Source organism: Myodes glareolus, chromosome 1 (genome assembly GCF_982192425.1).
Source record: "Myodes glareolus chromosome 1, mMyoGla1.1, whole genome shotgun sequence".
In the NCBI taxonomy this organism is placed as follows: domain Eukaryota; kingdom Metazoa; phylum Chordata; class Mammalia; order Rodentia; family Cricetidae; genus Myodes; species Myodes glareolus.
The window spans coordinates 89,970,405-89,983,604 of record NC_142026.1 but is presented as its reverse complement, the minus strand read 5'-3'; positions in this window follow the sequence as shown (position 1 = coordinate 89,983,604).

Below are 13,200 nucleotides of genomic sequence, written 5' to 3'. Positions count from 1 at the left end.
GGAGTGATTCCCGTCTTCTTGTATGAACTCATATTCCTTTCATAAACCTTGGTGACCCACATAAAAGTTAGTCATAACTCATCTGTATTCAGGACTCTTGTGCGAAGTCCTATGTTGCTTAACTTGACAGGCCTGTAATCTGAAGTGTGAGATGGGGAGTTGTCGACAGTTCCCAGCAATACGATCTTTAGCAACTAAGGTGTGGCATCACGCAGGATGTGGATAAAGGACATTCCTCTTGTCATATATGTTCTGTTCTGTGTCTTCTATTGCATGGCAAGCTCTGTAATATAGACATTCTAATCCTTAAATAAAGGGGGAAAATGAAGGAAAGGCAAATGCAGCTACCTCAAACTCAAAGTCCTGCACGGCTCCTGAAAATTCCTGGAGAGAGAATCAGTTGGATTTTCCTTCCCCACAGCCGAGTTGTGCAGGCTCAGAGAAGGTTTCCCCATAAGAGCCAAGGAGCCTAAAGACCAGAATTACCAAGGTGCACAAGTATGGCTATGTGGTGGCCTCTCAAAATGTTGAATGTGAAACCTGCATTCATAGGCATCCCATAATAAACTGGAAGAGTTTCAAGACTGTGAGCACTGGACGGCACACTGAGAGGTAGGGTGGAGAGCTCCCGACCTCTGTTGTTGGCTCCAAAATCTTAGGTAGTCAAAACCAACTTGTAAACTTAAACCTCTGGGTTCTTTTTGTTGGTTCCTCCCAGTCGACTAGAATATGCTAAGGTTGGGGTATGACTTTTATTTATTCATGAATTAGTGAGTTAATTCTTATCTAATGAATTAACTGATTCATAAATTATTTTTTAACCATCTGTTCACTTAACAGATATTTATATCTGGCACTGTGTTAATTCCCAAGTATAGAAACTGAGACACAGGGTCTTAATGGTAGACCAGTTGGCTTACTAGAGGTTAGAGGTTGGAGAACTTGGGAAGGCAGGTTGGAAAAAGTTCCTGGTGAGGACTCAGAAGACAACTGTAATGGGATGACTGGTCATGACCAGTGATCAGAATGTTGGTAGAAACATGGCATAAAGGCAATTTTAATGAAAGAAGATATTGGAAATGGGAATTAAGGCTATCTCTCCTCTAAGTAGCAAAGGAAAGAGTTTTAATTTTAAGAGTTATGAACCAAATTATATGACAGAAGACATTTCTTTTTTTGAAATTTAAACAAAATTCACATTTTATTTAGATTGAAATAAACTGTACAAAATTGATTTCATTCACCAAAAATAACAGTAATATTTTCTGTGTTATTTTTTAGATAAACACAACAAAACATTTATTTTTGTAGGTTTTGCTTATAAATAAGACATGGCAGTAGACATAATCACGTGAGACAAGAAAACAGACAAGTTGGTTGCCTGTACGGGTGGCCTTTGCCTGTCTTCACCGTGAAGCAGAAGTGAATTTACCTGTGAAAGGGGCTATGGAAATGTGGGCTCAGCAAAGGAAGGTAAACAGCAACAACCAAATGAAAAGTGACAGCACCTGGCTCTGCCATTCCTGTTCCTCTGAGGTCCTTCCGTCCTGAACAAACTACACTGAAACCTGCTTGCTGAGCTCATTGACTTCTTTTGTAATTCCTGTGACTGATCATCGTACAGCTGGATTCTGTTGCTTTTTTTCCCCCTTTCTTTTCTGCTCTTGCAGTCCTGAGGCATGCGCTTGCACGTGCTCAGAAGTGCTCCACTGAGCTATACCGCAGCCCTTGTTCTTTTTTGAGACAGATTCACTATGTAGCCCAGACTGGCCTAAAACTTGTGATCCTCAGGCCTCTGCCTGACAGAAGATATTTCTAATGTAACCACTGTGTTGTGTTTACTTATTATTTTTTTTGAGATGATACTATTCCATTATGTAGCATAGGCAGGCTTCTTTCTAATTTTATTTACCATTTGTGTGTGTTTGTGTTTGTGTATGCACACACATGTGCGGAAGTCAAGGTACAAATATGGAAATCAGTAGATAACTTTTGGGGGTTAGCCATCACACTTGTGCAACAAGCGTTCTTACCATTGAGCCTTCTTGCTGGCCCTTGGCTAGCTTCAAACTCACATATTCCTGCCTTTGCTCCCCAATCATGTCTAGTTCTATGGCTCCTCTCTTTCTTTGTGTTTCATGTGTGTGGGTGTTGTGTTTGCATATTTGTCTGTGTACTACATGTGTGCCTGGTGTTCAGGGAGGCCAAGAGTGCTGTTGGATACTCTGTAACTGGGGTCACAGATGGTTGTGAGCCACCATGTCTATACTGGGAATCTCTGAAATCGGGGTTCTCTGAAAGAAGAGCCAGTACTCTTAACCACTGAGCCATCTCTCTACTCCAGCCTTCTTTCTTTTAACCTCACACAATACAGTGAGAGAAAAATGATATAACGGTGAAAATTATGATGAAAAAGGACCCAGAATTCCGAGATTTGAAGGATTTTTCAGCTGGTACAAATAAAAGAGATTGTGTTTTTGAGGAGAGATGTGCTCTCACATGCACGAGGAGTAGGGAGAGCAAAAGGAATGTGGCTAGAAGCAAGCCAGTTGTCATTCTTCAGCACTCCAAAGGTATTTCAGAACGTTCCTTGTTCTTTTCTCCTTTTTTTCTGGGAGGGGGTATGAGACAGGGTTTCTCAGTGAAACAGACTTGGCTGTCCTGGAACTCGCTTTGTAGACCAGACTGGCCTTGAACTCACAGATTCCTCCTGCCTCTGCCCCCTGTGTGCTGAGATTAAAGGTGTGTGCCATCATAGCCTGGCTTGTTATTTTCTAGAGACAAGGTCTTATGATGTTGTCCAGGCTGGTTCCAAGCTCCTGGGCTTAAATATCCCCCTCCTTGCACACGCTCCACTTAAGCCTTCCAAGTAGGTGGGATTTCAGGCATAACCCATGAATGTCTGGATCATTACTGGGATCTCAAAGCTGCCTCCCTTAAGCCCAAAGTTTGAGGGAGGCTGAGTGATTTGGGGGGCACTAGACAGGGCTCTGTCCATGAACTTGTTGCCCCAGATCTTGGAAGTCTGCCCTTAATGTTAGCACAATGCTCTTTGGCTGACTTAAGTGATGGGTTAAGCTAGGTGTGGTTGGGTGGCAGCTCTGAGGAGCTAGGCAGTAAGTGTTAGCAGTTGCTGTGATAATTCTGCCGGTGCACAGAGCTCATAAATTTGGTACAACGTTGCCTCCACCTATCTGTCAAATGCTGTATCCGATAGCCCAGAGCAACGCTTACTGTAGCATCCTGGATTGGACAGGGCTGTTCCCACGACTGGGAAACATTGGTGTCGAATGCTAGCCTGCAACTGCTGCAGGCACAATTCTCTGATGCTTCCCGGAGACTCCCACCTACAGCAGCTACTGTGTGGCTGAGCGCACAGCCGCACAACACCTCGGGGAGCCAACTTCCTATCCGGTGTGCCGGGTGGGTGGGGCACGGAGTCAAAGCAGATTTCCAGCTTTGGTTTCGTATTGTTTACTCTGTTCCCTTTTCGATCACTCGGAATCTGTTTCTTTCTGAGTTCATCTTGCTACGAAGGAGGTGTGGGTCCTATACCTATCACACCCGTGGATTTCAGAAAGCAGGAATGTTTGTTCCACAAGCTCTTGGTCGGAAAGAGAATTTACTTCAGGATGAACCATGCTTTGAGTCTCACTCCTCCATTACTTAGTACTTATTTATTATTCTCCGTCTGACTTAGATGAGACTTTGGACTTAAGGGTTGGTGTTAGAAAGAGTTGAGGGTTCACAGTTATTGGGAGGGTATATTTCACACGGGAGAAGGACATGAAGGGACAGAATGTAGGCTCTGAATGTATCCATTTGGTTTTACACATTTATCCTAAAAACATGCAGCAGTTTTAGCCAAGAAACCACACTCCCCTTTTAACAAGTGAACTTCACAGTGTTCGTCTCTCCTGGAATGAGAAATGTCTCTTTTCCTGTGAAGGAACTGTAGCTACTGGCTCGCTGTTCTGGGTCTCCCAGCAACCCGATTAGCCAGCTGGGGGAGGAAGTGGTAGTCAGTTCCACTCAGTGCCCTCCTCCCTGGACCTGGTGGCCTCCAGCCTGCTTGAGAAGGCTTTCAAGGAAAGAGGCTGTCCTTTGACAGGAAGCACGTGCTTTCCTGGCCCTGCACATGATAGATTGGGCAAATACACCTTAATTTAGAATTCAAGAATTAGGAAGCCCACAGGACCCTTAGTATCAGTCATGTTCTCTAATAAGCAGCACCCCTCCATGGCTTCTGCATCAGCTCCTGCCTCCAGGTCCCTGCCCTGTTTGAGTTCCTGTTCTGACTTTCCTTCATGATAGACTGTGACAGGAACATGTAAGCCAAAAGAAACCCTTTCCTCCCCAAGGTGTTTTGGTCATGGTGTTTCATTACAGCCATAGTAACCCTAAGACAAAACGAAAAATTGGATGATACACACCAAATAACTAACAGCAGTTACTTCTCCCACATGAGCCTGGGTATTCAATCTGGATTTAAAGTTTGTATATAAATCCCCTTATTCATTGAATAATTTCCCAACAGTCTTTCACTATTTTTGCTAGGCAGGTGCTCTACTACTGAGGTACATTTCAGCCCCTTTAAGATATTTTATTATATGATGACTATTTACTTAAGAAAGTCCATACTATAAAGTCAGTTCTTTTCAGCTTTATTTTTTTCTGTGTCATGGGTTGAGAGTTCCAACTTCGTAACACTTTCTCAATCTGTGTAGATGAGGCTGGCCTTCAAAGGGGATCTTCCTGTCTCGGCCTCCCGAGGGCCGGGATTAAAGGCATGAGCCATCACTGTCCAACACCTTACCTTACCTCTCCTCTCCTCCCCTCCCCTCCCCTCCCCCCTCCTCCCCTCCCCTCCCCTCCCCTCCCCCTCCCCCCTTCCTCCTCCCCCTCCCCCCTCCCTTTCCCCTCCCCTCCCCCCCCCCTCCCCTCCCCTCCCCTCCCCTCCTCTTCTTTTCTTTTCTTGGTGTTTTGAGACAGTGTTTCTCTGTAGCTTTGGAGCCTGTCCTGGAACTCGCTTTGTAGACCAGGCTGGCCTCGAACTCACTGAGATCGCCTGCCTCTACCTCCCAAGTGCTCGGATTGAAGGCGTGAACCACTACCTCCCAGCTACATTTTCTTATTCTTACTGCCAAGGTCCCTTCTCTAGCACTGCTAGAAAGGCTCTCGCCTCCAGCCGTCGGCATTATCCCACCAGGCAGGCATTCGTGTCCTCAAAGCCAACTTGGCTGTCTCAGTATGGTGATTTAACTGTCATGAAGCTTTTACTGGACGCTAGTCTACGTGTTTCTGTGAATGAAGTTCATAAATGGATTTACACATGATCAATCAGAAGACTTTTAGACTACACGAGCTGTTATAAATGCACAGCCCCTATTCTCAGCTACCCGGGAGGCTCATGAAATTCCATGAGTTCGAGACTACCCTGGCAGGCTTAGAGACTCCATGTCAATAAAAAAGTAATGTCTGTTACTACGTGTTATCTGGGTAGACTTTTCTATGCCTGTTTTATGTCACGTGTATAGAAGTTCCTTTGACTTAGCTCCTGACAAATGCATTGTTAGCTAAACTTCATAACCAAAACAAAACAAAACATAAAAAACGCCACGTTTAATATAGTACATGTAATTATCATGTTGCATATCTCTAGTACTGGAAAAGATAAAAAGTCCAAGTATAGTTTCTCCTGAATGAGTATAGCTTTCAAACCATCATAAAGTTGAAGAATGAGCTGACCCATTAGAAGCTGGAATATATACATTTCTGAACTACCAGAGTGCCATGTGCTGAGAGGCTTGGGTCTGGAACCCTGCCTTGGGGTGGCATGGAAATGAAGAAAGGACAGACACATAGACACATGTGCATAAAAATTGGGGTCAAGGACTGGGGTGTGCATATGCTGATTGAGTGGTCTGCTACCAATAAAGCCTGGAACCTCAGTGTGTGTATCAGGCACAACACAAGGGGAGGGGTTAGCGCATCTCAGTAGCAGGTTTCTGTAGGAGCAGTCTCAGGGTGGAAATCCAGGAGGAGGAATCTGCACTTATTAGTGTTTGTACACACCGGTCACTCGCTCATACTCAGCTCACACTCAGACCCTGGGGGAAGACTTTGCCATCCCTCTGAACCTCACTCAGCAGGGCTTTGCTGTTCCCAGTGTACTGATGTACTCAAGTCATTGACATGGTTGTGCCCACGTCAACAATGCACATTCACTCAAGACTTCATTCAATCAGGGTTTCCTCCATCCCCTACAGTGGAGAGCACGCATGTGCATGTGTATGTGTGTTTGTATATTTGTGTGTATGTGCATGTATGGATATGTGTGTATATATGTGTTTGTATATGTGTGTATGTGCTTGTATGGATATGTGTTTGTATATATGTGTATATGCATGTATGGATACGTGTGTATATATGTATTTGTATATGTGTGTATGTGCATGTATGGATATGTGTTTGTATATGTGTGTATGTGCATTATGGATATGTGTGTATATATGTGTTTGTTTATGTGTGTATGTGCATGTATGGATATGTGTTTGTATATGTGTCTATGTGCATGTATGGATATGTGTGTACACTAGGAATCAAAATGTTCAATGAGACAATCTTTATTTTATTTACCTTTTATTTATATGTATCTGAGGGTGGATGATGACAGAGGTCAGAAGAGGGTATCAGATGCCTCGGAACTGGAGTTATAGTGGTAATAATCCATTTCACATGAGTGCTAGGAACCAAATTCTGGCCCTTTGGAAGACTGTGAAGTACTCTTACCCACCAAGCACTCGTTTTAACAATCTTCGCATTCATGTTCTACTTGTAGAACATGACTATTTGCTCTGTAGTGACTGTTTGCTCTGTAGTGTTGAGGTCTAGACTCTATCCTGGGAAAGGGATCAACAGCTGTCTGTTATGCTTTATTGCAGTGTTCATGCACATGCTCTTATCTTATTGAAACGTACTGAGAGTGTTTATTTCCAGAGCACTGTCAGTTCCTGTGCAGGAACAGAAGCCGAGGAGAAAACGTTTGTGCAGAAGCCGTGGGATGGGTTGTGCAGATGAATGACAGCCCAGTTTCACACTGTCCATCCAGTGTGAAAAAACAAGTCACCCCTTTTCCTGATGAGTCACTGTAGTGTCTGCTGTGTTCCCACCGACACCAAAACAAGGTACTGGTCCAAGTTATGGCCTGGGCATGTTTGAGTACTCAGTACTCACGTGACCCACGGTGCCTGTGGTCTGAGCACCACTGGAGGTGCTGTCTCTCTCCGACAGGTCTCCATTGCTCACACGCATGCCTCACTATCCAACCAGACATCATTATAAGACATAAACGTAGGCATACCAGTAATGCCAGCACTCAGACGACTGAGACAGGAGAACTGGTATTTTAGGGTCGTCCTCAGCTACATAACAAATTCTAGGTTAGCCCGAGTTCCATAAGAGCCTGTTTCTAAAAACAAATAAGCAAGCAAACAAGTAAACAAATGTAAAAAAACCATAAACTCAAAGATAAACCTGTTGTTATTGGAGTTTTGGGGCAGAAGTCCTAGCTCCAGAAGTTGTACCAGGCTCGAATCTGCCACTCACCCCAACATGCTAATCACGGTGATAAACAGTGGTACAGAACAGAGACGGGAGAGCTCCTAGATGTTACCACACTAGGGAGATTAGGTAGGGCACCCACACCTGTCTCCGGGGCTGACAAGAACTTGGAGACTTTGAGAGAAGAACTGAAGGAAGGTGGCTGGAGATGGTGGCTGCGCTTGTGCATTGGTTCATCTTAGTCCTGGTTCCGCAAGAGGTTCTGGTGAAGTTGTTACCGCGGTCACCACTTAATTTACTGGGGCTCTAGGCGTAGTTTAGTAGTAGCTCATATGCTTAGATTAGTGTGAAATTGGGGGTTTAGTCCCCAGCACCAAACACTACCAACAAAACAAAACAACAGAAAATTTTTTTTCCCCTTGGGGGACAGGAGTTCCAGACAGAGTTTCTCTGTGTAGTTATGGTTATTCTGAAACTCACTCTGTTTACCAGTGTGGCCTCAAATCCACAGAGATCTGCTTGCCTCTGCTTCTGACGTCCTGAGATTAAAGGTGTGTGTCACTATCACTTGACTTTTTTTTCCCTAAAGAACTTTCTAACTAAAATATGCTCATCATTATTCAGTGAAGCATAATCTTTTCTCTGTAGAGGGTCTTCCTTCAGTGTCCATAGCTGCTGACTGATAAGGGTAGCAGATGCCAAAGGTTTGAATGGTTAAGGAAATTTCTTAAAATAAAACCAAGCATCTGGATGGACTCAGTGGTAGAGCGCTTGCATAGCACAAGCAAGATCCTAGATTTACTCCCCAGCTATGCGAACTAAACTAACAAATGAACCACAGGATATCTGCCTTATCTGGGGTGGTGAGATGGCTCAGTAGTTAAGAAAATGTATTGTAAGCCGGGCTGTGGTGGCGCACGCCTTTCATCCCAGCACTAGGGAGTCAGAGGTAGGCGGATCTCTGTGAGTTCGAGGCCAGCCTGGTCTACAAGAGCTAGTTCCAGGACATTTCCAGAATATTCAGTATCTTCTTCTGGCCTTTGAAGGTAATTGCACTCACATGCACACGTGTTATATAGACACACAGTCACACACATAATCAAAAAGTAAGAAAAAAAAAGAAAGAAAGAAAGAAAGAAAGAAAGAAAGAAAGAAAGAAAAAATTGCTACATCTATTGACTTTTTCTTTTCCTTTTATGAAAGATTTCCCTTTAGGACATGATGCTGTTGGGAGTGTTTTATTAGTAGTAGAGAGTCTTTCAAAATTGGAATCCAGGTGACTGACACCCGAAGTCCCAGCATTCAGGAGCTGGAGGTAGAAGACTGCCCTAGAAAAACTGAGATGTGTTGTCTCAAACCCTGCCTCTGTTTTATCAACTAAGTTTATGTATTTACAATCCTTTGTTGTTCTTTCAACACTACCTACTGACTCGTCACTATAAATAAATAGATTTCAATAAATGACTTTCTTTGCTTACTCACTAGTCCCAACTTCAGGTTCCCTTTATCATTCTCTCGCTTTTCTACCACACCTAAGGTGAAGGTCTGAGTCCTTTGAAGCCAACTACGAGGCTAGGATCAGCTCACTCTAAACTGTTAATGCTGATATTCTGCCTCTTTCTTTGAGTCGCAGATGCTCTTTATGACATCTGGAATGATGACTAACGGTCAGGTTGTAACTGACTGTTCCCAGACCCATCAGAGAAATCACTGCAGTAACTACTGCATTAAGAAATTGATTTTTAAATAATAAGACTTAAACATTGAAATTACTCCTTAATCCACCGACTCCAGAATGGCTATTACGTTAATCATGAAAATAACATTAATCTTGCCATATACATCCATCAGAGGTCTTGGGTAACTAGGTATATCGTCAACAAATGGTGAGATTTTGAAATAAATCTTTTTTTCTGAGCAGTGGGCTTAAGATATTGAGTGAACTGCATTTGGGGAAAAAGATGTGCTGTCATGCAGGCTTTGCTGTTCCATTTAGCAAGCACAGGCAAAGATGATTTTGTATAATTCGTAAAGGTTTTAGGATCTCCAGAATAACAGATAAGCACTGGTTTCAACTTAAGGTGACCAGGAGAGTTGGGCGTGGTGGTGATGCACACCTGCCGTTGCAGCTCTTGGGAAGCCAAGTGCTTTAGGGACTTGTCTCAAGGTGACAGCACCGCTGATGAGAGGAGAGGGCTGTTTTGGCTCACAGCTCAAAGGCACGTCTATTATGATGGGGAAGCCAGGCAGTAGGAGCTTGAGATAGCTGGTCTCATTGTACCTGGTGTCGGGAAGTAGGCATGGATGAAAGCTGGTACTCAGGTTTATTTCTCTTTCTCTTTCTCTTTGCTTTTTTTTTTTTTTGAGACAGGGTTTCTTTGTGTAACAGTCCTGGCTGTCTGGGAACTCACTCTGTAGACCAGGTTGGTCTTGAACTCACAGAGATCCATGTGCCTCTGCTTCCTGAGTGCTGGGACTAAAGACATGTGCTACCAAGCCTGGTTCCTATTTCTCCTTTTTATTCCGTCCTGGACCCTAGTCCTTGGAGTGGCACCACCCACAGTTAAGTTAGTCTTTCTACTCCAACTAACTTAATATAAACAATTTCATGGGCATACCCTGAGGGTAACCTAGCCTAGGAAATCTGTCCCGTATGTGACCAGGGACTAACCTAATCTCTGTAACTCCTCACAGGTATTCCCAGAGGCTTGTGTCCCAGACCATCTGAGGTAGACATAGTAACGGTCACAACTGAGCCAGGAAGATTGGGAAATCAAGACTAGCTTTGGCTGCATAGTGAGCTCTATTCTCAAGCAAAACACAGTAAAACAAAACACCTTACATAAAGTCATCGGTCGTACTTGCCTCTAACAAGGAAGGCAGCTTGGCATGAGGCCAGACATTGATCTCTCTCCTCTTTACGAAAGTCCTTGATGACAACTTCCTCCAGGTACAAATGTTTCATCTACGTTGAGGAAACATCTATTGTTTGTCGTAGTTACCTTTTTCAAAGCTTCAGCTCTGGCTGGAGTGGTAGCTCAGTCGTTAAGAGTGAGCGCTTGGGGCTGGAGAGATGGCTCAGTGGTTGAGAGCACTAGTTGCTCTTCCAGAGGTCCTGAGTTCAAGTCCCATCAACTACTGGTGGCTCACAACCAAGAATAAATACATCTTTAAAAAAGAGAGCGAGCACCTGCTGCTCTTCCATGGGACCCAAGTTCAGCTACCTGCTCTCACCCTGGGTGGCTGTGTGCTTGGTTGGTAATTCTCTTGAGATACACTGTGATCCCTTTGTGAAACATTGCTTGAAGTCTCCTCCTGTCTTCATTCCATGATAGACTTTGCTGACTTTGTTCCATCTAACCGCCCTACCCCCCCCCCAAAAAAAAGACTATATAAGGTGCTGTACTTTTTAATAAGCTTGCTTGGCATAAGACCTAGCTCATGCAAGACCTCGCAAACCCAGCTTTCCTGTCTTCTTTATATTTTCACCTCCTGGCTACCTTCACTTAGGACCTTGTCACCGAAGAACAACCTGCTGATCCAGGTCAAGACAGACAGACAGGATAAAAATAAAAACCTGAGGTTCACTCATACACAATGGTGTGATGTCAACCAGTCATGATCACGAGACATTTCTAACTGTAATGTTCTTAGTCCACAAGATTATTAGAGGAATAAAAAGACATTGTAAAATTGTGTGCCCTAACAGTGCAGGTGTGCAATAAATGTTACTTTCTTTTCTTTGCCTTTCTTGTGCCCTGGGTTGGGGTATGGCTCAGTAGTAGAGCATTTGCCTAGCATGTTCAAGGCCTTGGGTTCAATCCCTAGCAGTGTAAAAATAAATACAAAAATAAAAATTAAAATTTCTTTTTTATGCCTTACTTAGAATAAATAAAATGATTTTCTACTCTCATCAAGTATGTTGATGATAGTATTTTATATATCCATGAGAAATGTAAAATATTAAAATAATTAGCACTTGCTGATTATTAGCACATAAGACACAAATTATAAGGTTTCCACAAAGGATCAAATACAGGTTACAGGAAATACATTAAAAAATTAGAAGTTCAAATTGTGGAAAACTGAGTAGGACAAGATGCCTGCCATCACCCAGAGATGAAGGTAGTTGCTCCCTTATAAAAATAAACAGTTACAAGAATGAGTTTAAAACGAAACACCGAGCTTCCTAATTACCATACTCAGAGAGTTACATAATGAAGTTATCTAAGGACCATTTCTACCTATTCAGTTAAAAAAGGATGTATCACATGGATCATTGGCCCAAGAACATCAAGCAACTTAATGAAATGTATTTTAGCAGTGCAGTTGGAGAATAATTGCTAATCTATCAAGACACGTCTTTTAAAAGATTTTTTTTTCATAGTAGAAAACTAAATATAGGTGAGATACAGGTTGAATTTCTTCTTTTGTGCAACTAAAACCCAGCAGAGGCTAAACTAGAATTGCTGAAGAAGCTCCCTAGGAATGGATTAGCTCTACTTCTTAGAAATCGTAACTTACACAAACAGAGAACATGTTATCTGTCTGCTATGGACATGACAGAACTCCATCCAGAAGCATTCTAGCCTATATAGGAAGTAGGTAGACAACCAAAAGAAACTCGTGCTTAGAGGATAAGAATGTAGCTCAGTGGTTAGTAGTTACCCAGTGTGGGCAGGGTCTTGGGTCCTAAACCCCCACTGTAAATAAAAAGTATTTTGTGGGGGCTGGAGAGATGGCTCAGTGATTAAGAGCATTGCCTGCTCTTCCAAAGGTCTTGAGCTCAATTCCCGGCAACCACATGGTGGCTCACAACCATCTGTAATGAGATCTGGTGCCCTCTCTGGCCTGCAGGCACACATGTAGGCAGATATTGCATGCATAATAAATGAATAAATATTAAAAAAAGTATTTTGTATCTACTAATATGGGCCATGTCTTCATTATCTTAGATAATATCGGCCTGTTCAACAGTAAGATACATAAAGACACACTAAACAAAAATATCTTGAAAACAAAAACAAAATACAAAATCTTATGCTTTATGATTTTAAAGAAGAATATTAAGCCAGGAGAATTTCCAAGAGTTCAAGGCCAGCCTGGTCTACATACATAGTGAATTCCAGGCTACAAAGGCTACATAGAGAGACCCTGTTTCAAAACAAACAAACAAAAATACCCAAAAAAACAAAAACCAAAAAACCACCAACTGAACAAGAAATAATAAATAAATAACAAATAAATAAATAGAAGTATTAGCACAGACATGCCTATGAATTTTATAAGAGTTCAAAACAGAAATAAATAATTGGAAATATTTGAGAAATGTCATAAATGAAATTATTTGGCAATCATCCATAATGTAGTATTTAATAACATTGCTGTTTATATGCCTCTAAAGAGTATCTTAAGTCCACTATATAAATTGAAGTCTTTCTCTAGCAAAACAATCTAGATCTACAATGTTCACACTGAAGAGCCTACACTTATTTATTTAATCAGTATTCAAACTACTTATAAGATTTTTGTTATAAAAGAATAGTCATATCAGAGGTTAGAACCTGTGTTACGATGCATGGTCTCCAGAATTGCCTAAAGCCTTTTCTGGGAGTCTGTACGTTAGAACCTGGGAAG